A 24,477-nucleotide genomic window follows, 5' to 3' on the forward strand; every position below is an offset into this window, starting at 1 on the left:
CCTAAGGCTAAGGATACTTGTTGGACTTGTGGCAAGACAGGCCACAGAGCGAAGGACTGCAAGTCTAATAAGAAAAAGAAAATAAACCAATTAGACCTCTCTGAAGAAACCAGAGCAAGTTTATTTTCTATAATGGAAGATTCGCCTGAATCTTCTGGGTCTTCGGACTCTTATGACTCGTCTAGTAGCGACTACAGCGATGAAAAATTCATCAACGCCGCTTATGAGACAGATCAATCTCAATCTGGCCAAGAATGTGCCTGTAACGGTACCTTCTGCTCTTGCACCAGGAAGACTGTTAATGTCATTTCAGGTAATTCTAAAGAGATCCTGTTTGACATTATAGAACACATCCAAGATGATGAGGCCAGAAATAAATATCTTCTAGAGCTCAAGCGGTTAATGCTTTCTCACAAAGAAAAACCCCCCCAAACCATTATTCAGCCTTTTAGCATGAAATAGGTTATGTCTAGGTTCGACAAACCTGCGGAACCTTCTATTGCTGATCTTAAGGGAGAAATCTCCACATTAAAGGGCGAGATCAAGAATCTCAAAATCCGTCTAAACCAAGTAGAGCTTAACGTTCTTACAGATCAGGTTCTAAAAAGCATTTCTCCCCCAGAAAAGGTTTCTCCGCCAGAGTCGCCTAAGACCTTTCCGATCATCCCAAGTGACCATCTCCGAGAACCAGAGCCTAATTCCTTTCCTGGCTCAGATTCTCCTTCCACGTCCGGCAAAGCTATTACAGCCATAAAGGCTTATAGCGAGCACATAGCCGTAAAAATCGTCATAAACAAAGACTTTATTCTTAACAGAGTCGCACTCTTCGATACAGGGGCCGATAGTAACTGTATCGTTAAAGGTCTAGTACCTACAAAGTACCTTCAAAAGAGTACCTCTCGTCTTTACTCAGCGACGGGAGAAAAAATGGAAATCCATTATCAACTCCCTAAAGCTCAAGTCTGTAACAATGGCATTTGCCTTGTTAATGACTTTGTCATCACCGAAGATATCACTGAAGATATCATTTTAGGGATACCTTTCGTCAACCAGATTAGGCCTTACTGGAGTTACTACGATGGAATTCGTACAACTCTTTTAAACCAGACCTTATTCTTCCCTTTATTAAGGCCCCTCTCACAAGAAGAAGGAACCCTTATTAAAGAACGAACGGTTTTTAAAATTAACCGACTTTCCTCCCATATCAATTTTTTTAAACAAGATATTCATATCAAGAAAATTGAGCAGTCCTTAAAAACCCCAGAGATGATTACTAAAATATCCAATCTCCACAAGTGTTTTGAAAATGAAATTTGTTCCGAATTTCCTAATGTTTTTTGGGAACGGAAAAAACACTTGGTAGAACTTCCTTACATTTCTGGGTTTGATGAACAAACTATTCCTACTAAGGCCAGACCTATTCAGATGAACCAAGAAATGATAGAAATTTGCAAAAAGGAAATTGACCATCTTCTAAAGAATGGTATTATTAGGAACTCTAATTCTCCCTGGAGTTGTTCGGCCTTTTATGTCAACAACAGTGCGGAAAAGGAGCGCGGCACCCCTAGACTTGTAATAAATTACAAGCCTTTGAACGCGGTCTTGAAATGGATCAGACATCCAATTCCTAACAAAAGGGATCTGTTAAAAAGGACTTTCAAAGCTAATCTTTATAGCAAATTTGATATGAAGTCCGGGTTTGGGCAAATTCAAATTGCTGAAAAAGATAAATACAAGACGGCTTTTAACGTCCCATTTGGACACTATGAATGGAACGTCTTGCCTTTTGGGCTAAAAAATGCTCCTTCAAAATTTCAAAACATCATGAATAATATCTTCAATCCTTATACCTATATGTCAATTGTTTGTATTGATGATGTGCTTATTTTTTCGGAGAACATTGATTCCCATTTTAAACATTTAAACACTTTCTTCAAAATTGTTAAATTTAATGGTTTAGTCGTTAGTGCTAAGAAAATGAAGCTCTTCCAAACATCTATAAGATTCTTAGGGCATGACCTCTATCAAGGTAGCTATAAACCTATTTGTAGAGCCATTGAGTTCTCCTCTAAATTCCCTAATGAAATTGTTGATAAGACTCAGCTCCAAAGGTTTCTAGGAAGTCTCAATTATGTTGCGGATTTTATTCCTCATATTAGGCAGGTCTGTGAACCCCTTTACAAAAGACTCAAGAAAACCCCTGTTCCTTGGAGTCTTGATCAAACCAATGCTGTCATTAAGATCAAAGAATTAGTCCAGAACCTTCCTTGCTTAGGAATTCCTAACCCCGAGGCCTTCATGATAGTTGAAACTGATGCTTCGGATATAGGGTATGGGGGTATCTTAAAACAAAAGGTTGGTGAAAGCTCTCCTAAACAATTAGTCAGGTTCACATCCGGAATATGGAATCTGGCACAAAAGAACTACATCACAGTTAAAAAAGAAATCTTATCTATAGTGCTATGTATCACAAAATTTCAAGATGATCTTGTCAATAAAGAATTTTTACTATGTGTTGATTGTAAATCAGTCAAAGAGATTTTACAAAAGGATGTAAAAAATCTAGTTTCAAAACAAATATTTGCTAGATGGCAGGCTCTTCTATCTAGCTTTGATTTTCAGATAGAATTTATTAAAGGAGAAAATAACTCCCTTCCCGATTTTCTAACAAGAGAATTTTTACAGGGCCACAATGAGACCCACAACACTGGGAAAAATCTCAGTCAAAAACCAACCAGACCAAACCAAAATGGCTAGATCATTTGATTTACCACCAGCGTCTTCAACCCCGCTGAGGCCATCAGTCCCCCAGAGGCCTGAATTAAAATCAGAGCTGCATTCATTATCCCACAACAAGTATGCAGCTTTGGCAGAATATCCCAAGCTTCCTCCACCAATGCCAACCAAATTGGTAGATCTTAAAACCAACAAACCCTTTGATAAAGGATTATCTTCGAGCTCATCGGTACAGTCAAAGCAAAGCTATGCCATGAAGTCTCCAGAAACCTTTGCCCAGGCCGTAAATCCCGCAATAGCCAAGGCAACACCAACTCCTCCTATTAAAGAAGAATTCAAATTCATTACCACTCAGGTAATGCCCATTATTGCTTTGGATAAAGAATATGAGGGCTATCCGCTGGAGCAGCTTATTAAACCAGTCTACAACGACAAAAATTTCGTGGATACAGAGAATCCACTTAAAACCAGAAGATATTATGAAGCCATCTTGGTAGATACAGATTCTATTGAGGTTGAGCATTCAATGAATGAAAGGAATCCTGAATATATTGATTATTCTAGGTTCACCATTAAGAGGGTATTAACCCCGTTTAACTGGTTTGCAGATCATCTGCACACCCCTATAGCCTTATCTATGCCACATAGGCCCCAAACTTACAATTGGTATGACTATAAGTCTGCTTGGTTCAACTTTCTCTATGTTAGACCAGGACACACCTGGTTTGTTAAATACTGTCCTGCCATGGTAGAAGCTATTATACCACGATGGTTTTACGAATGGTGGGTATACTTCGGAGGGATTAAAGAAATCCTTCCTCAACAATTCCTTAACCGCTTTACAGAGTTTTGTTCAAAAAAAGGATGTATAACCCTTCCAGAGCACATCCAAATGTGCAAGTTTTTTATTAAGAAGCGAGTTTCTTATATCATCTCCTGGAATTTCGCCAAAGGAGAACAAGATCGAATTAAATATTTATCCAAAGAGATAAAAGTTAAAGGATGGACCCCCAAGCCAACAGCCCCAAAAACTCCTGATAAGGGAAAAACAACATCATCTTCAACCAATGCCTCATAGAGTAAAAAGGCACTCAAAGAGAAATTAAAAAGGGCTTTGCAAAATATGGAAAGCCAAGAAGCCAATGAAGAAGAAGTATTACAGCTTCTAGAAGAAGCTTCCTCCACAGGAAGTAGCGACAACAATGGGGATATGCTAAACCCCAAAGGGATAGCTATGGCCTCTATGGACCCCTATTAAGAATAATGAAATGACCCCTTTAAAAATAGAGGTTCAAAGAACTATGTGGAGGTGGTTGTGTTACCGACATTATGGACCCCTACCATGTGTTATTTAGAAGAAGCGACAGGTTTAGGTTTAACTTTAGATTTGCATTTTTCTTATTTTTAAGTCTTGTTATGTTGCTAAGGTTGGTCCATGAAATAAAAGTATTGTTTGTGTTAGTATCTTGTTGTGAATATGGATGATGAATAATGTTGGCATCTTACTATGACTGTTTCCATTTGACTGTTTATTTTTGTCTCCTAGATTATGTGGTCAACTGTTAGTGAATCTGTAATTGGCATTAACCTGTAAATACACATGATACGTGATGCAAATCTTAAGAACAGTAGAATAGGTGTGACTCAGTTGTGACTGTGTGTGCGAGTAGTTGTATTAGTTCTTACATAGTATAGTATCTAGAAATTGCTTGGTTCAATTAATGTTGTTCTGTAGTTGATGGGATAAGAAGTGATGGCAGGCCACCTTGTGTTTTTGGTCCATTTAGCCAAAATAATTGACCCCACCAAAAATAAGTTGCCATTTTTGAACCCTTCTTTAAGCCTTTGTTAATATTTCTTCATCACCAAGCATTCTAGTTAACTATCTTTTAGTTATTGATGCCTAGCTCTGGCCCTGGCCTAGTAATAGGCAATTGTACCTAAACTTAGGCAAAACACCTAAGTTGAGGGTGGTTATTATAGGACTGTTAATAACATAATGGAAAGTTGGTCTAGAATTTGAATTAGAGCATTTGGCCTTGGTCTAGTTAAGACATTGTGCACTTTGACTTATGGCATCAGCCTAAGTTGAGGGTGGTTGATGCTTGTATCTATATATATATAAAAAAAAAGGGTCTGTTGTGGTAAAGCATGAATGAATGAGAAAAGGGTAAGTAAGCTAGCAAAGCAATGGCCTTCGTAAAAAGAAGTGTTTTGTAGGAAAAGAGATTTAAAGCATGGTTTTTAGTCACTTTTTCCCAAAATTTCCTCCTAACCTAGCTTAATACCTCAGAACTAGCCTAGAAAAGACCTATTTGATCTTAGAACTCGGCTATAAGGGGGCATTGGATAATAAGGGCAAGCTTATCGGTGCATGTACTATGTTTACAACTTCTTTGATAAGTGAGAGGTTGTGATTTGTATCCACAAAATATACTGAGTAGTGGATCTCCTTGACTGTGAAGGCAACTTGATTCATACTTAATTTGGTTGATATCGGTAGATACTTGTATCCATGTTGTGTAGATGAATTGAATTTGAAACAATGTCGGTTATAGATTTTGACATGTTAAACCATAGGATTTGGATGACAAGTGAATGGTTGTGTGAGAAATGGTTCAATAGTAAATGTCAGTGATTGTGTTATTCATACTTACAATTTTGCGCTGAGTTGTTTGAGGACAAGCAATGATCTTAAGTTGAAGGTGTTTTAACTGAACATTTTTCATCTTTTTCTTGGGAAAATTGCATGTTTTCAAGCAACCAAGGTTGCATTTAATACTGGTTTTTAATGTTTCAGGGTAAGGAGCTGACAGAAGGAAAAGACTCAGAAAATTAGCAGAAAAACACTTCTGACGGTCAAAATGGTGGACCATCAATTTTGCAATGCACCACCAAATTAACCGTCAGATCAAGGCAGAATTCATGACTTCTGAAGACCCAGCGACGGGCCAAGTGGTGGACCGTCTGTCTTGCGAAGGACCACCACTTTAGCCGTCAGTGCTAAACAGAACCAGGCATATTGTAAGGCTTAGCGACGACCAATATAGTGGACCGTCGATCTTCCAATGGACCGCCACTCTAGCCTTCAGGATTATCCAGAATCTGACTATCCAGTATCATCAGCGACGGTCAAGACGGTGGACCGTCAGTTTTATCCAAAAAATGACCTATCAAGACCAGCATCGATGGATAAAATGGTGGACCATCAGACTTTCGATGGACCACCACTTTGACCGTCAGTCTTATCCAGAAAGTGTCCTATCAAGATCAGCAATGACGGACCAAATAGTAGACTGTCAACCTTGCAACGGGCCATCACTTTGGCCGTCATTTTGGATGCAGATTTTATATTATTTGAATTTTAAATTCTTTTACCTGGAAACATATAAAAACCCAGTTTTAGGTTTTATTAGGGATCTTTTATCCATCTTTTATCTATTATTAGGTAAAATACATTGTTGTGTAGTTTTTCTCTAAGATTCATTGGAGATTTGTGGATCTAGATTCCTTTATCATATTTTCTATTGAATATTGAAGAACAACAATTGTGACCTTTGCAAGTAAACTATGAAGTAATTTATGAATAACACAATGGTTTCTTCTCTTTCTTGTGTAGAAATATGTGGCTAAGCTTCCATAACTAGGGTTATGGCAGCCTTGATGTGAAAAGCTGATTTTGGGTTGTGAAGCTAGTAGATTCCCATGAGTAATTGATATTGCATAAACTCTTCTTCACTTTAATGAATTTTCTTGGTTGCAAACTTGAAAAGTGAGCTCAAGAACAACACTTGTTCGAATAGAAAAATGCTTGTTGGGAAAAGAAAGGGTTTACATAAATCTAAAGGATTTAACCTTTGGATAGAGGGTAGATTCCTTAACCAGATCAACCCATGTGAGATTATAGTTGAACTAACAATATGTTCCTTAAGTTTGAAAGAATTAAGGGATAAGTTACTCATTTAGGTTGAGAAACTAATGGGTAAACCATAGAATTCAATTACTCTTGCAACAAGAATTGTTCACTGAAAATCCAAAATAGTTCACAACCCTAGCTGCTTAAGCATCTTGGTAACCATAACTCTAGTTTGACTTCTCTTATTGAATTACTATTACCATTATAACCTACGATTGGCTTACTTTCTGTGATAAATATTTGAATACAATTGATAAATTAAAACCCCCTTTATTCTGGAACCTTCGATCAACAGTCTAGTAACAACCACAATACTTAGTGAGCATAATATTCCCAGTGGGATTCAACACCCAACCCAGTTGGGTTCTATATTTGACAGCAACCGCTTACACTCTCTAATGAAAGTTGTAATTTGGGCGTATCAAATATCCTATATCGAATCATGTTGACAAAGTGAACGGGGCAACCCTATCATAAAGTCTATTTCACCTCTTCCAACTTCTAAGTAGGAATGCTGAACTCCTATATTATGCCACTAGGCCTCTGGTGCTTAACCTTAACCTACTGACAACAAGGAAACTTAGCTACAAACTCTATAATATCCCTATTCATGCCACTCCACCAATAGATTTTTCGCAAATCATGGTACATCTCAGTGGCTCCTGGATGAATAGAATAATACACACCATGCATTTCTGCAAGGATTCGTTGTCTCAAACCATCTACACCCAATACATACAGCCTACCCTGATATCGCAACACACTATCTCCTTCTTGGGGAAAATCTCTACTTTTTGATCTCTGACTGCCTCCTTCAACTTAACCAGAATAGAATCCCTATCTTACTTCTTCTTCACTTCGGCAACCAAAGAACATTACGAACTATTTTGAACCCATACACTACCCTCAGGTAAATCCACCAATCGTACACCTAATCTAGCAATCTGATGAACCTCCCTGACTAACTACTTCTTATCATCCTCTACATGAGCAACACTACCCATAGACAATCTACTAAGGGGCCATTTGGTGTGGGGCATTAAAGTAAATAATCCTGGGATAAAATAATAATCCCGGGATAAAAATTTCAACCATTCGTTAAGTTGTCAATATTTGGGATAAATTATTCTGAGACTAATAATTAGTCCCGGGATAAGTTATCCATAGATATGGTGGGATTATTATCCCAACTTAATTCATCCCTTGGTATAAAATATAAAATGACAAAAATATCCTCAAACCCTATATATATATATATATATATATATATATATATGTATGTGTGTGTGTGCTTGCAAAGTTGCTGCTGCTGCTTCTTGTAGAGTTGTTGTTGCTGCTTCTCTTCATGGATGATCTATACATGGAGAATACTTGAAGATAATCTTGCCATTTGTCTTTCTATCACTCGCAAGGTTAAATTTTATTTCGAAACTCATTTTTTTCTTTTCTTTTTCATCATTTATAAGTTTTCTATCAAATAGCAAAAGTCGAAAATCTTTTGTGAATGTTATGCTTTAAGATGTTTGATAAATTTTACTTAGCATACAATTGGTAAAAATGCTGGTTGTTTAAGAATCAATATGTATTGCTTGAAATATGTGCGATTGAGATAAAATTTGTGAAATAGTACCAACTATATATGAAAGAGCAATATGTGAAAATCACAATTGTGGATTTAATTTGTTATTAATTGGCCCTTTTCTCTCGTTTTGATGATGAAATATTAGTTTTAGCCTCTTTCTATTATGTTTTAGAAAAACTTATTCTCTTTATCCGCTTGAAATTATAAAATTGTGCTCGTTGATTCTTTCTAATTGAAAAATTGATTTTATTTTTGTTTTAACTCTTTTCTTTTTTATTGTGAAAAAATTAGGTTTTCTTATGGATCATAAACTATAATCCGATATTGAATACTTTATCATCCTTGAGGATATATTGTGCTAACAATTTCTTGTTATGTGTATTTTTCTTTATATGGCTATTTATGATCATTCTATAAGAAGGAATAAGCATATGATTAGGTACCATATGAGTAATCGAGTTCCTAAAATTTTATCTCATTTAAATTGTATCATAGAAGACAACGATACAATATGTATCGAAAAGTTAAGAATGGATAGAAATTCCTTTCACACTTTAGTTCTCTTAACTAAGGAAGTTGAAGGTTTGACTGATAACAAATATATGTCAAGTACTGAAAAGTTAGCAATGTTTCTAAATATTTTGCCTCATCATGAGGAAAATAGATCCATTAAGATTGATTATGTTAGATCGGGTTGGAGCGTAAGTCAAGCTTTCAACGAATGTTTGAAAGCTATTCTCAAACTAGCTCCATTATTACTTGTTAATCCCAAGCCGGTACTTGAAGATGAGAGTGACGATCGATGGAAATAGTTTAAGGTATATGCACTTTCAATTGAGTATCTATTAATTCAAGTAAAGTAAAAAACTATAATTTTACAAAGAAATTTTGATAATTTGAGATGATACTATAATTATTTTTTAGGGATGTTTAGGTGCATTGGATGGTACTTATATTCAAATTAGAGTTCCATCTAAGGACAAACAAAGATACAGGACAAGAAAGGAAGAAATAGCAACTAATGTACTAGGATTTTGTGATTGAAATCTCAACTTTACTTATATATTACCTAGTTGGGACGGATCAGATGCCGATGGTCATGTATTACGAAATTCTATAACATGAACAAATGGTTTGAAAATTCCTGAGGGTAATATAATTCACATGCTCACATTAAAATTATATTACATCAATAATGTTAGATAAAAGTAACTAGTTTTTTGTTTATATTTTAGGTAATTATTATTTGTGTAACGGAGGATATACAAAGGAAATGGTTTTCTTTCACCTTATAGAGGGTATAGATATTGGTTAAGGGATTGGCAAGGTGACAACCCACCACTTCAATGTCAAGAAGAGCTTTTCAATATGAAACATGCTAGGGCTCGTAATGTTATTGAAAGGACATTTGGTCTCTTAAAAGGACATTGGGGAATTCTTAGAAGTGCTTCATGGTATTCAGTTAAGATTCATAATAGGATCATTAGTGCTTGTTATTTGATACATAATTTTATTCGTAGAGAGATGGAAGTGGATCCCTTAGACATTGATATAGAAGAACAAGTAGAATATCAATAAGATAACATTGATGTTGTTGAATCATTAGAGGAATGGACTACATGGAGGGATGAGTTGGCTGCTTGTAATATGTTTTATAGTGTTTTGGATATTTTCCTCTTTAGTTTTTTATATTACAGTAAGGTGTATCACTTTTAGCTGTTTGTGATATAAATTTTGTTAAAGCTACTGTTTAATTAGTTTTTTTTGTGATGTGTTCGTACTTTATGCTTTTAGTTTTTTATTTGCAAAATATGTGAATATTTATTATTGTGATGCTAAGTAATATTTTAAAGATATTTATGCTTCTTATGATGGCAACTAATATTAATGATGATTAGTTTCACAAGATTGTATAAACAAAGATGGATAGCAAAATATCTTCAATAAATCCACCAAAAAGATCAAGAAGATCAACACCTTTAACTCGAAGAACATGGACTCTAAAAGAAGAAAGTTCTCTTATAGATGGTTTAAAAGAGTTATGTGTTAATGGTTGGAGAGCCGATAATGAACCTTTAGACCATGATACCTGACGGAGTTGGAGTACTATTTACGTCAACGTCATCCTGACAGTGGATTGAAAGGTGAACCATATATCAATTCTAAATTAAAAGCGTGGAAGAGAAGTCATGCACACATAAGTTTACTAAAGGGTCGAAGTGGTTTGGGATTTCAATATAGTGACGGAACCATAATTGTTGATGATCCAATAGAATGGAAAAAGTTTTTAAAGGTAACTAATATTTTGTTCTACTACTTCATATAAATATTTCTCTCTGTTCTTTTCATAATTTATAATTGATGCATATGCCGTTGTCATCTTTCTTTACTTGTTTGTCTAGGATGAACCAAAAGCAAGAAATATGGACACCAAGAAATGGCCAATGTTTGCGGATTGGGAGAAAATATTTGGCAAAGATAGGGCAATGGGAGAGCATGCAGAAGGTCCACTAGATGTTGTTGAGGGTATCTTAAAGAATCAAGCATCAGGAATTTCTATTGATATGACTTTGGGATTTCCTATTAATATTGATGAAGATGAATATGAAGAAGATGATGAAGGTAGTCATGGACCAAATATAGCTACCGGAGAATCTGAAAATGCTTATATAAAACCTAATTTTACAGAGGCATCTGAAAATAAATATGCTAGAGGCTCTCCTCATGAACGTACTGATAGATCTGAAAAACAAGCTAAATATGCTAAAAAAATCCTCTTCTAGTGTCAATGAAAAAGAGAAAAGCAAGAAAAGGAAAAGAGTTGTGGAGGATGTTAATGAGACATTTCTCAAGAGTATGACTGAAGTTATAAAAGGCTTTACTGAAAGCCAAGACAAAAGAATTGGAGCCTTAATTGACAAGATTGGAATTCATGACCACTCTGATATGCGTGATCAAATTTATGCCATCATTGAATCCCCCGCATTCAATTTGTACACCATAGAGCAACGTATCAAAGCCAAAATGGTTATCTATGGAGATGTGAAAAAAATAAAAATCTTTTTACGTATGGGTGAACTTGAGCATCAGACAATGATGTTTATGGTCATCAATGATAAACTTTAAAGTATGATAAGCTTGTGTATATAAGTAGTGGCACTAGTGTGTTAGTTTTTCCTCACTATCAATTTCAAAGTTTGATTGGAGTGCCACTTTTTGATCCTCAAGTCATGTTCATACTCTTTTCTCTATAACTGATGTAGGGCATGAGAATGATGTAATTTTGTATAACTAATGTCTATTAAATAGATCAACTCTCGTGTAAATATTAATTTGTTGCTAGTTATCAGTTTATGTGCAGTTTTTACTGTTGTTTCGCTACAACTTTGGTTCCATTTTATTGCTATGTTAGACCAGTTACTGGTATTGCTATAGTTGTTTTGTTTGCATCTTCTGCAGTACATAAGATCAACTGTCATTGTTATGGGACCAGATAAAGTTTATTAGATGTTATGGCTTTTACCTGCTGAAAAAGGTGGCCTCAGCTGTGTTCAGTTTCTCTGGAAAATTAAGTGCATAGTTTGGCCTCATAGTTGTTCTCGTTGTTGTTGTCCAATTGAAAAGTATTTAGATTCTGCATAAGAAATATAATTGAAATGAAAATTGAGAGAGCTGGCGACTTGGATAAAATTGCTTCGAATATGTGTATATATAACAGAATAATGTTAAAAGAAAATCTTGCCTTAGAAAACTTGCAGTCATTGCAGCCACAAAGGTAACCAATCCCTTTAATAACTGCTCTAGCAGATTTCTGCATAAAAAGATAGGTTCATCATTTGAGATATCTAGAAAACTTAGCATGATGAACTGCAGTCACATTAAACTGTAGGTGGGAAAATTTATCCAAGTATTAGCGACATTCGTTGTTGGATTAATAATAGCTTTTATTAAGGGGTGGCATTTAACGTTGGTATTGTCAACTTCAATTCCTCCACTTGTCTTTTCTTCTGCTGTCATGACTTATCATTCTGGCAAAATTAGCACCCCGTGCACAATAATTGTGGTTGAACGGATAATAAGCCCAATTAGAACTGTATGACAAGAGTTGGAAAAGGACACTTTTTTTTCACTTCTCAACTTTTATCAAAAGCCTGCATTCACCAAATTTCTTGATCTTTCATGTAGGTTGCATCATATATAGGAGAAAGAAGGGCTATTTCCGCATATCACAGTTCTCTAAACAAAGCTTATGGATCTAATGTACTAGAGGGTTTAACTTCAGGGCTCGGGTCGGGTGTTTTCTTTGGGTCTTATACGCAAGTTATGCTTTAGCAATATAGTACGGTGCAAAAATGATTTTGGACCACAACTATACTGGAGGAGATGTATAGCTACACTGACCAGCTCATTGTAAGTTCTATTCTCACCTTTTCCTTGTATATTTAGTTTCTCTCGCCCATACGGCGGCCAGAGGCTACACTGACCTATATTTCTCTATCTAACATCCAAAATTCACTGCAAAAATGAATGACAGATATGGCAAACTAACACACACAGTTACAGAACATATATTGATGCACTGACATATATGTTAATCCTTATTATTGGTCTTCTATTCTTTGTTCCCCTTGTAATTGCAGTACCTTAGGATATGCATCTCCACGCTTGCGTGCGTTCTCTGCTGGAAAGGATGCAGCATTTAAAATGTTTCAGACGATAGACAGACCCATAGATCCTTATGATATGAAAGGACAAAAACTTGTTGACATTAGTGGTGACATTGAACTTAAGAATGTTCACTGCTGTTGTCCTGCAAGACTAAACGAGAGCATATTTGATGGTCTCTCTATATCGATACTTAAGGGAACAACGACGGCTCTAGTAGGGCGAATTGGAAGTGGAAAATCGACTGTGATCGGTCTAATAATAAGGTTCTATGATCCACAGGCTGGTGAAGTTTTGATTGATGGTATAAATATCAAAGAATTTCAGCTTAGATGGATCAGGGGGAAAATCGGCCTTGTTAGCCAGAAACCTGTGTTATTTGGTTCGACGATAAAGGATAATATTGCCTATGGGAAGGGGATGATGCAACTCTTGAAGAAATTAAAGACGCAGTTCAACTTACTAATGCATCCAAGTTCATTGATAAATTGCCACAGTTTTGTTTCAATTTCTACTTTTCAATCAAAGTTATAGCTAACTCAAGTTCTTCTCAATATCTTACAAAAATTTTGGTCCATTATTCCTTCTAATTCAGGGATTAGACAGCAGAGTTGGCGATCATGGAAGTCAGTTATCTGGAGGCCAAAAGCAAAGAATTTCTTTTGCAAGAGCTAAATACTGAAGGACCCCAAAATTCTACTTCTAGATGAAGCTACAAGTGCTCTTGATGCAGAATCCGAAAGGATTGTTTAAGAGACATTGGATAGTGTCATGATCAATCGAACTACAGTAAATATTGCATATCGCTTGAGTACAATTAAGTATGCAGATACAATAGCTGTACTTCAAGAAAGATCATCGAAAAAGGTGTGTCATATATACAATCTTTACCAGCATAAAAGATTCCAGATTGTTAGATAGTTCATGCTGAAAGTAAAGTGATTATAAAGATTATAGCAGAAATGTATGTATGTTAATTAGCGAATCTTGTCTTCTTTTATAATGCTAATATTTTGTCCCTTTCAAACATTTAGATTCTCACTTGGAATTAATGAGAAATAAGGAAGTAGCATATGTTCAGCTTATACAGTTGCAAGAACTTAGTAAATATTCAGGAGAGCAAGAGTTAAATGGACTGGATAGTGAAGAGATATTCATAAATCCAAAAGACCGATCAAATCATCAGATTTTTGTGCCACGATCAACAAGTAGGGACTCGACGAGGATCGAGAATAGCAGCCATTATTCGTCTTCCATTTCAATTAGTGTAGTAGATAAAACAGTTGCTGAATATCATGATCCTAATTCAATAGTTGTATTGAGGAATGATAAAGACAACACGCTTTCACTTGGATTTGATGAACAAACCTGAGATTCCAGAATTAATACTTGGTTGCATAGCTGCAATAGTCAATGCTCTAATATTACCAATTTTCGGGATACTTCTTTCTTATGCTATCAAGACTTTCTATGAAGCAGCTCATGAACTCGGAAAGCATTCAAGATTTTTATCATTGATATTTGTTGGTCTAGAATTGACATCTTTACTAGTAGCACCCTTGAAGACGTTCTTTTTGCTATAGCAGGATGTAAGTTAATCAAGAGAATTCACCTAATATGCTTTGAGCAAATAGTTTACATGGAAATTAGCTGGTTCGACAGAGAGGCTCGATTGGTGCAATTGGCTCTCGACTATCTACAGATGCAGCATTTGTCCGAGGTATGGTTGGAGAGTCACTTGCTTTTCTTGTGCAGAACATTTCAACGGCTATAGCTGGATTAGTTATTGGACTTGAAGCAAGCTGGAAATTGGCACTCATAATGATAGTTATGGTGCCACTAATTTGACTAAATGGATATATATGCTTGAAATACATTAGTGGTTTTGGCACTGAAGCTAAAGTTAGCTCCAAACTTCCTGTACTAACAAAACATTTCAAGAAAAATTGGATTTTATTGCTTATTCAAGTAAGATTTTCTTGTATAGTTTAGCTCCAAACTTCCTGTACTAACAAAACATTTCAAGAAAAATTGGATTTTATTGCTTATTCAAGTAAGATTTTCTTGTAGAAACTATACGAGGATGCTAGTCAAGTTGCTAGTGAAGCAGTTGGAAGTATCAAAACACTAGCTTCTTTCTCTGCAGAAGAGAAGGTGGTGCAATTGTAAAGAAAATGTGAAGTTCCAGTTAGAGCTGGAATAAAAGAAGGGCTATTGAGTAGTGCAGGTTATGGTTTTTCAATGTTCTGCTTGTACTGTGTCTATGCTATCAGCTTTTATGCTGGTGCTCGGTTGGTTGAGCTGGAACAAATGTCTCATGTTGAGGGAAAATGTCAGTGTTGAGTTTGTATCATATGTTTTTTGTAATAAAACATGAATTTCAGGTTTTCTGGAAGGAAATAAAAAAAAAAAAGAAACCATAGGAATACAAACATAAAAATAATCAACTTAACAAAAGTGAGGGGTATTTTAGTAAACAAACAATATATTTTTACAAACAATGCACTACATATTATTGTATCACAAACCAAACAACCACTAAAAAATAATACCGGGATAAGTCAGGACAACTAATCCCATTATAACTTATCCCTGCATAACTAATCTCGGTATAACTTGTTTTCAAATCAAACGACCCCTAAGGGCATCTGCCACTACATTGGCCTTGCCTGGATGATACAAAACACTCATATCATAATCTTTCAACAATTCTAACCACCTTATCTGACAGATATTTGAATCTTTCTGCGAAAATACATGCTGCAAACTTTTATGATCTATGAATACATTAACATGAACCCTACAAATATGCCTCCAAATTTTTAAGGCAAACACGATAGGTGTCAACTCAATATCATGGGTAGGGTAATTCTTTTCATGGGGTTTAAGCTATCGATAGACATAGGCCATGACCATGACCTTACCTCTCTGTATTAAGACACAGCCCAAACCAACTATGGAAGTATCACAGTAAACAACAAACCCATCTGAACCATCTGGCAAGGTCAAAATTGGGGCTGAGGTGAGTTGGGTCTTCAACTCCTAAAAACTCTTCTCACAAGAATTTAACCACTGAAACTTGACTTTCTTCTGAGTCAATCTGGACATGGAGGATGAAATAGACAAAAACCCTTCAACAAACCATCGATAATAGCTAGTCAAACCCAAGAAACTCCTGATATTTGATAGAGTAATGGGTTTGAGCCAGTTTCCCACTGTTTTAGTCTTTTGATGGTCAACTCTAATGCTATCACAGAAAATAATATGGCCAAGTAAAGCTACTGATCTTAGATAAAACTTGCACTTACTGAATTTGGCAAATAACTGATAGGCTCTAAGAGTTTGCAATATAATTTTGAAGTGGACTGCATGATTATTTTCGTTACGGGTATAGACAAGAATATCATCAATGAAGACTATAAAGAACATGTCCAAGTACTATTTGAACACTCGGTTCATCAAGTCCATGAAGGCTGCTGGGTTATTCATTAGTCCAAAAGACAGAACTAGAAACTCGAAGTGACGCTATCGAGTTTTGAAAGCTATTTTTGGAATATCATATTCTCTGACTTTGAGCTGATGATAGATAGATCTGAAGTCTATCTAAGAGAAATAACTAGCATCCTAAAGTTGATCGAACAAGTCATCAATTCTGGGAAGTAGGTACTTATTCTAGACTATGATTTTGTTCAACTGGCGGTAATCAATACACATTTTAAGAGAACCGTCTTTCTTTTGTATGAAAAGGACTGGAGTGCAGCATGGGGAAACACTTGGACTGATGAATCCCTTATCTAAGAGGTATTTTGACTATTCCTTCAACTCCCTAAGCTCAACTGGAGCCATTTATAGGGCAGAATAAAGATAGGTTGGGTATCTAGAAGAAGGTCTATTTTCCCTTTCGAGAAGAACTCCGAGAAGATTTTTAGGGAACACATCTGGAAATTCACTTACTACTGAAATGGACTTGAGACTGGGAGTCTCAGAATTAGAGTCTTTGACTCAAACTAGATGGTAAACACATCCCTTCGATGTCATTTTTCTCTCTCTAAGGTACGAAACAAACTGACCCCTAAATGCTGAAGTACTACCCCTCCATTCAAGGACTGGTTCATTCGAAAACTAAAAATGAACAACTCTATTTCTACAATAAACTGAAGCATAGCAAGAGTGGAGCCAATCCATGCCAAGAATGACATCAAAATCACTCATCTCTAACTCCACAAGGTCTACTAAAGTAACTTTCTGAGATACTAATCGGGCAATTTCTGTATACCCGTCTGGCTAAAATAGATTTCCCCACCGGGGTAGACACTGAGAAAAGCTCTACTAAAGTTTCAAGACTAACACCAAAATTAACAGCTATGTAAAGGGTTACAAAAGAAAGTGAAGCTCCGAGATCTAACAAAGCATAAACATGTAAATAGAACACATGTAACGTACCTGTAACGTACCCGTAACCACAGCAGGAGAACTTTCTGGCTGGACTGACCCTGCTGACTACTCTTTGGGCAATCCCCGACTCTGTGGCTTGGATTGCCACACCCAAAGTAGACATCACTGTCAACTCTACACATACCCTGATGATTTCTACCACATTTCTGGCAAAGAGGATTAGTGCGACTACTGTTTACACTACCCTGGAAATTAGAGCCTAGCGCTCTATCCCGATTATCATTTATAAACTTTGGCACTGGAGAACTAGCTGAAGAAGAAGCTGGGGCATAATATTTCTAACAAAATTAAGGATGGTTACCACCCTCCAACCTTGGCTGAGCAAAGTTAAAGCTACCTATCCTAGCCCTTTTATTCTCTCATTCTTTCACCTTAACCTTCTCCTTCTCAATTTGCTGACCATGAACCATAAGGCTAGAAAAGTCTATCTCCTTAATCAATATTGCGGTATTAAACTCTTTGACCACACTATCATCTACACCAGAGACAAACTTACTCATCCTAGACCGATTATCAGCCACTATCAAAGGAGCATACCTAGCTAACTAGGTAAACTTAAGTGAATACTCCCTTCAACTCATGTTACATACTTCAAATTTATGAACTCCTACACCTTAGCTTCCCTCAACTCTAAAGGGAAGAACCTGTCTACAAAGGTTATGGCAAACTCCTCCCACTCTACAGGCCCTGCATCTGCACCTCTATCCCCTTCTATAGCTTATACCAGGTGTGAGCTACATCCTACAACTGGTAAGGAGCCAACTCTATACACTCATATACATGACACCCATAATATTATTCACCTTGTGAACCATGTCAATAAAGTTCTGCGGATCCTCATCAGACTTGGATCTCGTAAACAAGGGAGGGTTCACTCGGGTGAAGTCCTGAATCCTAGTTATGGTGGTATTAACCACTGGATTGGCTGGGATCATAGCCAGATGATTGTTCTGAGCTTCTACTGAGTGAGATAAATTAGTGAATGAAGCTCTGAACTCGGCATGAGAAACATGCTCATTCAGGGGATCTTTCTCTTTCTGAACAGGCAAAGATGCGGGTGATTCCCATTTCTTCTTCCGTTATTCTTTCTGGGAAGCATGTTCTATAAACAAAAGGATGATTAAATTAGAATAAGAGTTTAAATTGATCTCATGCTTATTCGCATGACATGAATACTGAATGAAAGGAAACTTTTCCTAAAATATCTTGTAGACTCTTGTTCATAAGTGTGGCACACGTCATATCCATGCACAAGAATCTACCCAATGCAGCTTTAAGACTCCCTAGGACACTTTTAAACCTTAGGCTCTGATGTCAAGTTTTGTCATGACCCGAGGCTATCCCCTTGTCGTGACAACGGTGCTTACAGTCTAGAAAGACTACAAGCAAACCAATGAATTGGTACCCACAGTGAGCACAGAATAATATGGTAATAAAATACACATGTGCGGAATAACTGAATACTGCCAAAGGTTTTAAGTACTGAAATTAATACAATAAAAATCTCAAGTCCAAAATATAAATGAACATACTGAAAATCTGACTGAAAAGATTAACAAATCAACAGACTTTCCAAAATATCTGAAAGCCTTTAAAATTGACTGAAAAGAGTTGACGAGACACGACCCATCTAACTCCAATTGACAACTGAAAGAAAATGCTAAAATACTGAAGTAAACTAAAATAAACCACCATGTCCTTTATAGATGATGACTCACCACAACTACTGATGTTGATAGGCTGAACTGACTATGTGCGATTAGGGGCCTAAAGCATTTGAACCAATGATATTAACTATCATAGCACAAGAAAAAAGTATGCAGTCACTACTTTAAATATATTGGTATGAGAGATGAGGTTAGGCTGATATGCATGGGTTCATGTGCATGAATAATAACTGACTGAATAAATAACATAAGGTAACTGAATATAAATGCATGAAAACTATGAAATCGGTGAATGCATAACCAAGCATAAAACATATTCTGAAATAGTCTATAAATTGAAGTACTGAAATACTAATAACTAAATGTTATGGTAAAATAAACCAAAAACTGGAGTCTACACTAAATACTGGATTGAGACTGTGAGAGCTATCATCTAACCGACATGCCCCAATCTGAACTAATTGGAGTCCAACCTGTGACCCCAGTCGGAAGGGTATTAATACCGTGCCACGAGTACTAATAATGGTTTTATGGATCCACTAAAGTAAAGTCTCGAAGGACTAAAAAGTCACCCTCTACTAGCAGGTACCCTGGTGAGATATGTGTCAACCCTCAACTGGCGGGTGAATATCTCAAACCTACACTGGCAACATAGTTCTAGAATGCAGGGATTACTACTAGGAGTCACACCCTCTATTGGAAGGTGATCCCCTATCCTTGGGTTCGCTCAGTGCTAAATCCTACTCCCAACTGAACTGACTTAAATTACTAAACTAATCTAAGTTTAATTGATTATGATAACAGATTGGATGAATAATGCTTATACATATTGAAAACCATTCTAAAAGATACTGAGACCAAGTAAAATACTAAGTTTTAGGTCCTCATAACCCTCAGCACTAAATAGAAGTATAAATAAGGACATATGTAGCTTTACAAATCATAATAGGGATCATTGTTCAAAATTCATCTCTTAGGCATTTCATCATACACATGAGGGTCATGAGTTAAAGCATGGGAATAGTTAAAACATGTGATAATAGAATAATTGCAATATTAAATCATGGGTTAAGGATTTAACATGCGAATAATCATCATTCAAATATGTCAAGGGATAGTTGCAATAAAATCACACAGTAAACATGATTTGAAATCAAAGTTAATATGATCTTCATGGATATAATTCAAAATAACATGTAAAAACCATAATTTAAACTTAAAAATGGATTCTTGGACTCCATGGGTGAAAAGGGCCCATGGATGAACATCAAACATACCTTAAAGCTTTAATCTTGAAAGAGAATTAACTTTTCTTGAACGTTCTTGGATTGGGAAGCATAATTTCTTGGTTTTCTTGAAGGGAAGATGCTTGAACTTAATGGACTTGGGGAAGGGTTAGGGTATAATTTAGAGAGAAATTGAGGAATTTGGGCATATAATGCCTTAACTGAAGGTTAATCCCATGTTTTTATGGATTGGGGCACTGGGAAAAGACAATACTGCCCACATAGGATTTAAATTCGTGACTGGAATGCCGAATTTAGCATCACCATGATGTGATGAATCCCTCATCGCTATACCCAACATGACGCGTTGCAATCGCGGTAAGGTACTGGAAATGAAATCCAAACATGCCTTAATCCTCATTCAAAAAATCCAAAACTTTCTCGAGACATGCTCCTGACACCTTTGAATATGAATTAAATCAAAAATTTATGTCTTGGAGTTGGGAAGGTCACTTTATAAATCATCGAAGTTAAGAGTCTAAAATAAAACTAAGTCCCCAACACTTAGCTAAATTTTAAGGTTCTAAGCCTCTTACGAATACACTATGAGCTGAACTAAGCTAAGACTAAAATGGGGTATTACATGTACCTTGACTTAGAGATATTATCTTACTTTATATCATAATTTAGCTCAGTCGGCCGATTATGTCTACTGAGCACCCATTGTTTTGGTACTCATACTATACTTCTGTACCATTTGGGTGTAGACACGAGTACTAGTTGCCGCCGCTAAATTGAGTTTGTGAAGTATCTATCTTTAAAAAATAAGGTGAACTTTTAGAGTTTCGAGTTGCCCATTTCTCTCTATCCTTGTTCAGTCTTTCATATTCAAGACGAATATATTCACTATTTTAGATTTATGAGTTCTATTTTCTATTATCAAACTTAGATGTTCTTCTACTGATACTACCTGGTCATGGGATTGGTATCCATATTTTTACTATCTTATTTTAGTGGAATATTGTTGATTATAATTGTATTTGTATTTGTGGGCTCGATTGGACATTTCTATCGAAGTAAAGCATTGTCTTAGCTTTAGGTTATAATGTTGGCTTACCTACTGGTGGGTTTTAATAGGTGCTATCATTACTTGTGAATTGGGTTGTGACAATGAGAGACTGAAGTCTTCGAGCCTCTCCAGGATAATGTTCTTTCTATTCTTGTATCTCTTCTTGGTCCAAATAAATTTACTATTTTTAAACCCTAAGTCAATAATACTGCATTTATTGATACAATTCCAGAAAACACTAACCCTATTATTGTTAATACAGTTACCCCATACTTTTCAGAGGCTCTGAGGACCGCATTAAAATCTCCCCTGCTAGCCAAGGTACATTAGAAGTATCTTTAATAGAGTTAGAAAACTCAGTTAGATTAGCCTAAAGATTCTGTATAATCTCAAAACTGGTACTGGCATAGATAACACTGAAAAAACAAAAGGAAAGAGGGTTGTTTACCTTGATTGATTTTTGAATTCCCTGAGGAAAGACAGCAATATCTTGAATGCCAAGAGAAGATTTACCCCACGTAATAACTATTCCACCAGAGTTCCTAGAAGTGGGGAATTAGATTTGGCTGTTGTGGCCCAGAGTGATAAAGAGAGCCTTGTGATCACCCATTCTTGTTTTAAGGAGGGCCAGAAGGAAGGGCTTATGAATGTTAACCATAGCTTGACAATGCCTTCTAAATTTGGCATTGTTAGCTCCTCTAACATTCTATATGATTGTATTTATTGTGGGAACGGAGTTCAATTGACAAGGATCCTCCATTATCCCCTTTCCCCTGTCCTGGGAGGTTGGGATGCTGACATTTGCCCCTTCCTCTTCTTGGAGACAGGTCTCATCTTGGTGGAGTAGAAGATCCATATTCCTAGGAGTTTGAGCTCTAGCTCAAATTTGTTGAGGAGTTTGAGCTCTAGCTCAAATTTGTTGAGGTCCTGAGGTAGAAGAACTATAAGGAGTTTGCATATAATATCCTCGTACAGATGATTGAAGGGTTTTCCTAGATTGATGACCTCTGCCTGAGGCACCTTTAAGGAAGCCAGGATCCTTTCCATCTCTCTCGATTACTTTCCCTCAAAATTTCCAATGTCTTTGTTCTCTCTTTTATTTCCACTGATAGGAAATTGAGGGACTGATTTGGTAGAGATGTTTGGGTTGGTGGTTGGGGTAGGTCCCCAAAGTTTTTCACAAAAACTAGACCCTCCTACAGGAGATTCAGCATTTTGGGGGGAAGAAGGGAAGGCTTTGACATATGTTGTTCAGTTCCATAGAAATCATTTCCAGGGTTAGATTGTTCATTAAGTGTTGGCTGAAGATGCCTATCATTATAGTCATCCAAACATTTTGCCCATAGTTGGCAAGTCCCTGATACAGGTCTATACAGGTCTTACTGAACTAGATGGGCCATGTATTGAGGGTCTTGGATTTGAAAGATGAAGGTCCTTCCTTCGAACTAAAGTTTGAATGGTATGACCAGCTAAGAGAGGCAAATTCAACCAGGAGGTTAGATGGTGGTTATGCTTCAGTGGTTTTATGGTGAATATTACTGAAGGGAAGAGGTTTTGATTTGACGAGGCCATTGAGAGGGTCAGGAGTACTCTTTCCCGTGATAGTGATACTAGAAGAGGTGAAAGTGTTAGAGATAGGAAAAGATAAAGAGGTATTAGTTGAAAATTTGTCCATACACTTTCCATCATTATTGGCGCATGCTGCACTAAATGAAGTGCCATTGGAAAAGACAGTCTTAAAGGTATAATTGATGTGCACCGGTAATTTGCCTTAAGGGGAGGGGGTCTTGTCATTTGGATACCATAGGGAGAGAGATAAGGAGGAATATGCAGATTACTTTCCTGCTCAATAGATTAAAAGTATCCCCTAAGTCAACAGGGTTCGGGTTGGGATGAGATGGGCCCAATTAAGATAATTAGGGTTTATCTAACTGGGCCTTAGTAGGGTTATTAGGCTTGTCCACCTAAGCTTTATTAAGTCTAGCAGGTCCATGTGTTATGGGCCTTTTCCTGGTTCTGTTTGGGGGAGGAGGGTTCCAATGGTTAGTGGGCTCTTTCCTATTTAGCCCCATACCTTGACCCGACCTATTAGGGTTGGAAACTATCATTTACAGGCCACACTAGCGCCATCGGTGGATCTGATGAGGAAATTAACAGCTTGGGGTTCAAGGAACTTACTTGACCCAGCATCTAATGATTTAACCTTTACATTCTGAGCTAGGGTTGATGATTGGAGGGTAGATTTGTCTTCTCTCTTATCTGTCGATTGAAATTGACCATCTGTCAGGTTCCTTCGGATGGCTCATTTTGATTTGGGGAGATCATGTTGGTCGCATCTTTCTTTGGCAAGTTTGTTGAGAAAAAACTTAAGGTGTGACCTAGTCTTCGACTAATTGTACAAAGGAAGCCTTCCCCTTCACAGAGAACTGCTTTTTATACCGCCCAATAATGACTTCAAATTTTAGCAGGTTTTCCATAGGAACCTGAATGTAGATTCTAGCATACCTTTCTCTAAGAGTTGTTGAGGTACATGCATTGATTTTTAGGAGTTTCCCTACCTTTCTACCTACTTTCTCTAGATTAGAGCCATCATAATATTCTGTTGGCAACTGAGGCAGACAGATCCAGATTGTCGTGGTTTCAAAAGTTGATTCTTTTGGAATGAAATTTAATTCCCAGATCCTGACTGATAGATACGAACGCGCTATGAACCAGGGACCCTCTTGCAGTATTCTTCTTTGGGATTCTTTGTCGAAGAGCTTCACCGTGTAGATGTCTAACCCAAGGTCAATTGGGGGAAAATTCTCCTTCAATTTCCATAAATATGTTAATTCTTTTTAAGATAAGAGTGGTTTATTTTTTCCCCACTAATTTGATGATCACAGAGAGCTTCTAAGGAGAGTAGAGTCTTGATTTCTCCTTGATAAATAGTTGAATTGTCTCACCTTCTGATTCGAACATGGATGGGGTATTTGATAGGAGAAGATCCTCCTTCGTTGAGTTTTGTACCAGTGAGAGCAGCTATTCTTTTACAATTTCACTGTAAGAGAGCTTAGTATCTATGGCCATATGGCCTTCTTGAATGACGGGTGGTTCCGGTGGGATCAATTTTGGAATGTGAGTGGTGGTCATACTCTAGATATGCGTAGGTTGAAAGGCGG

General features: G+C 36.7%; 1 long non-coding RNA gene and 1 pseudogene across 1 annotated transcript in view; one reads left to right on the forward strand and one right to left on the reverse strand.

Moving 5' to 3' along the window:
- The window catches only part of LOC124886549, a 23,720-nt gene extending 11,850 nt beyond the window's left edge, over window positions 1-11,870 (reverse strand). Inside the window, exon 1 of the long non-coding RNA XR_007043903.1 lies at window positions 11,758-11,870. This is a non-coding gene — a long non-coding RNA (uncharacterized LOC124886549). The remainder of the gene's footprint in view (window positions 1-11,757) is intronic.
- Window positions 11,871-11,890: 20 nt separating this feature from the next.
- LOC107879132 lies at window positions 11,891-15,287 on the forward strand (annotated as a pseudogene).
- Window positions 15,288-24,477: the final 9,190 nt, after the last annotated feature.

Source organism: Capsicum annuum, chromosome 8 (assembly GCF_002878395.1).
Source record: "Capsicum annuum cultivar UCD-10X-F1 chromosome 8, UCD10Xv1.1, whole genome shotgun sequence".
Taxonomy (NCBI): domain Eukaryota; kingdom Viridiplantae; phylum Streptophyta; class Magnoliopsida; order Solanales; family Solanaceae; genus Capsicum; species Capsicum annuum.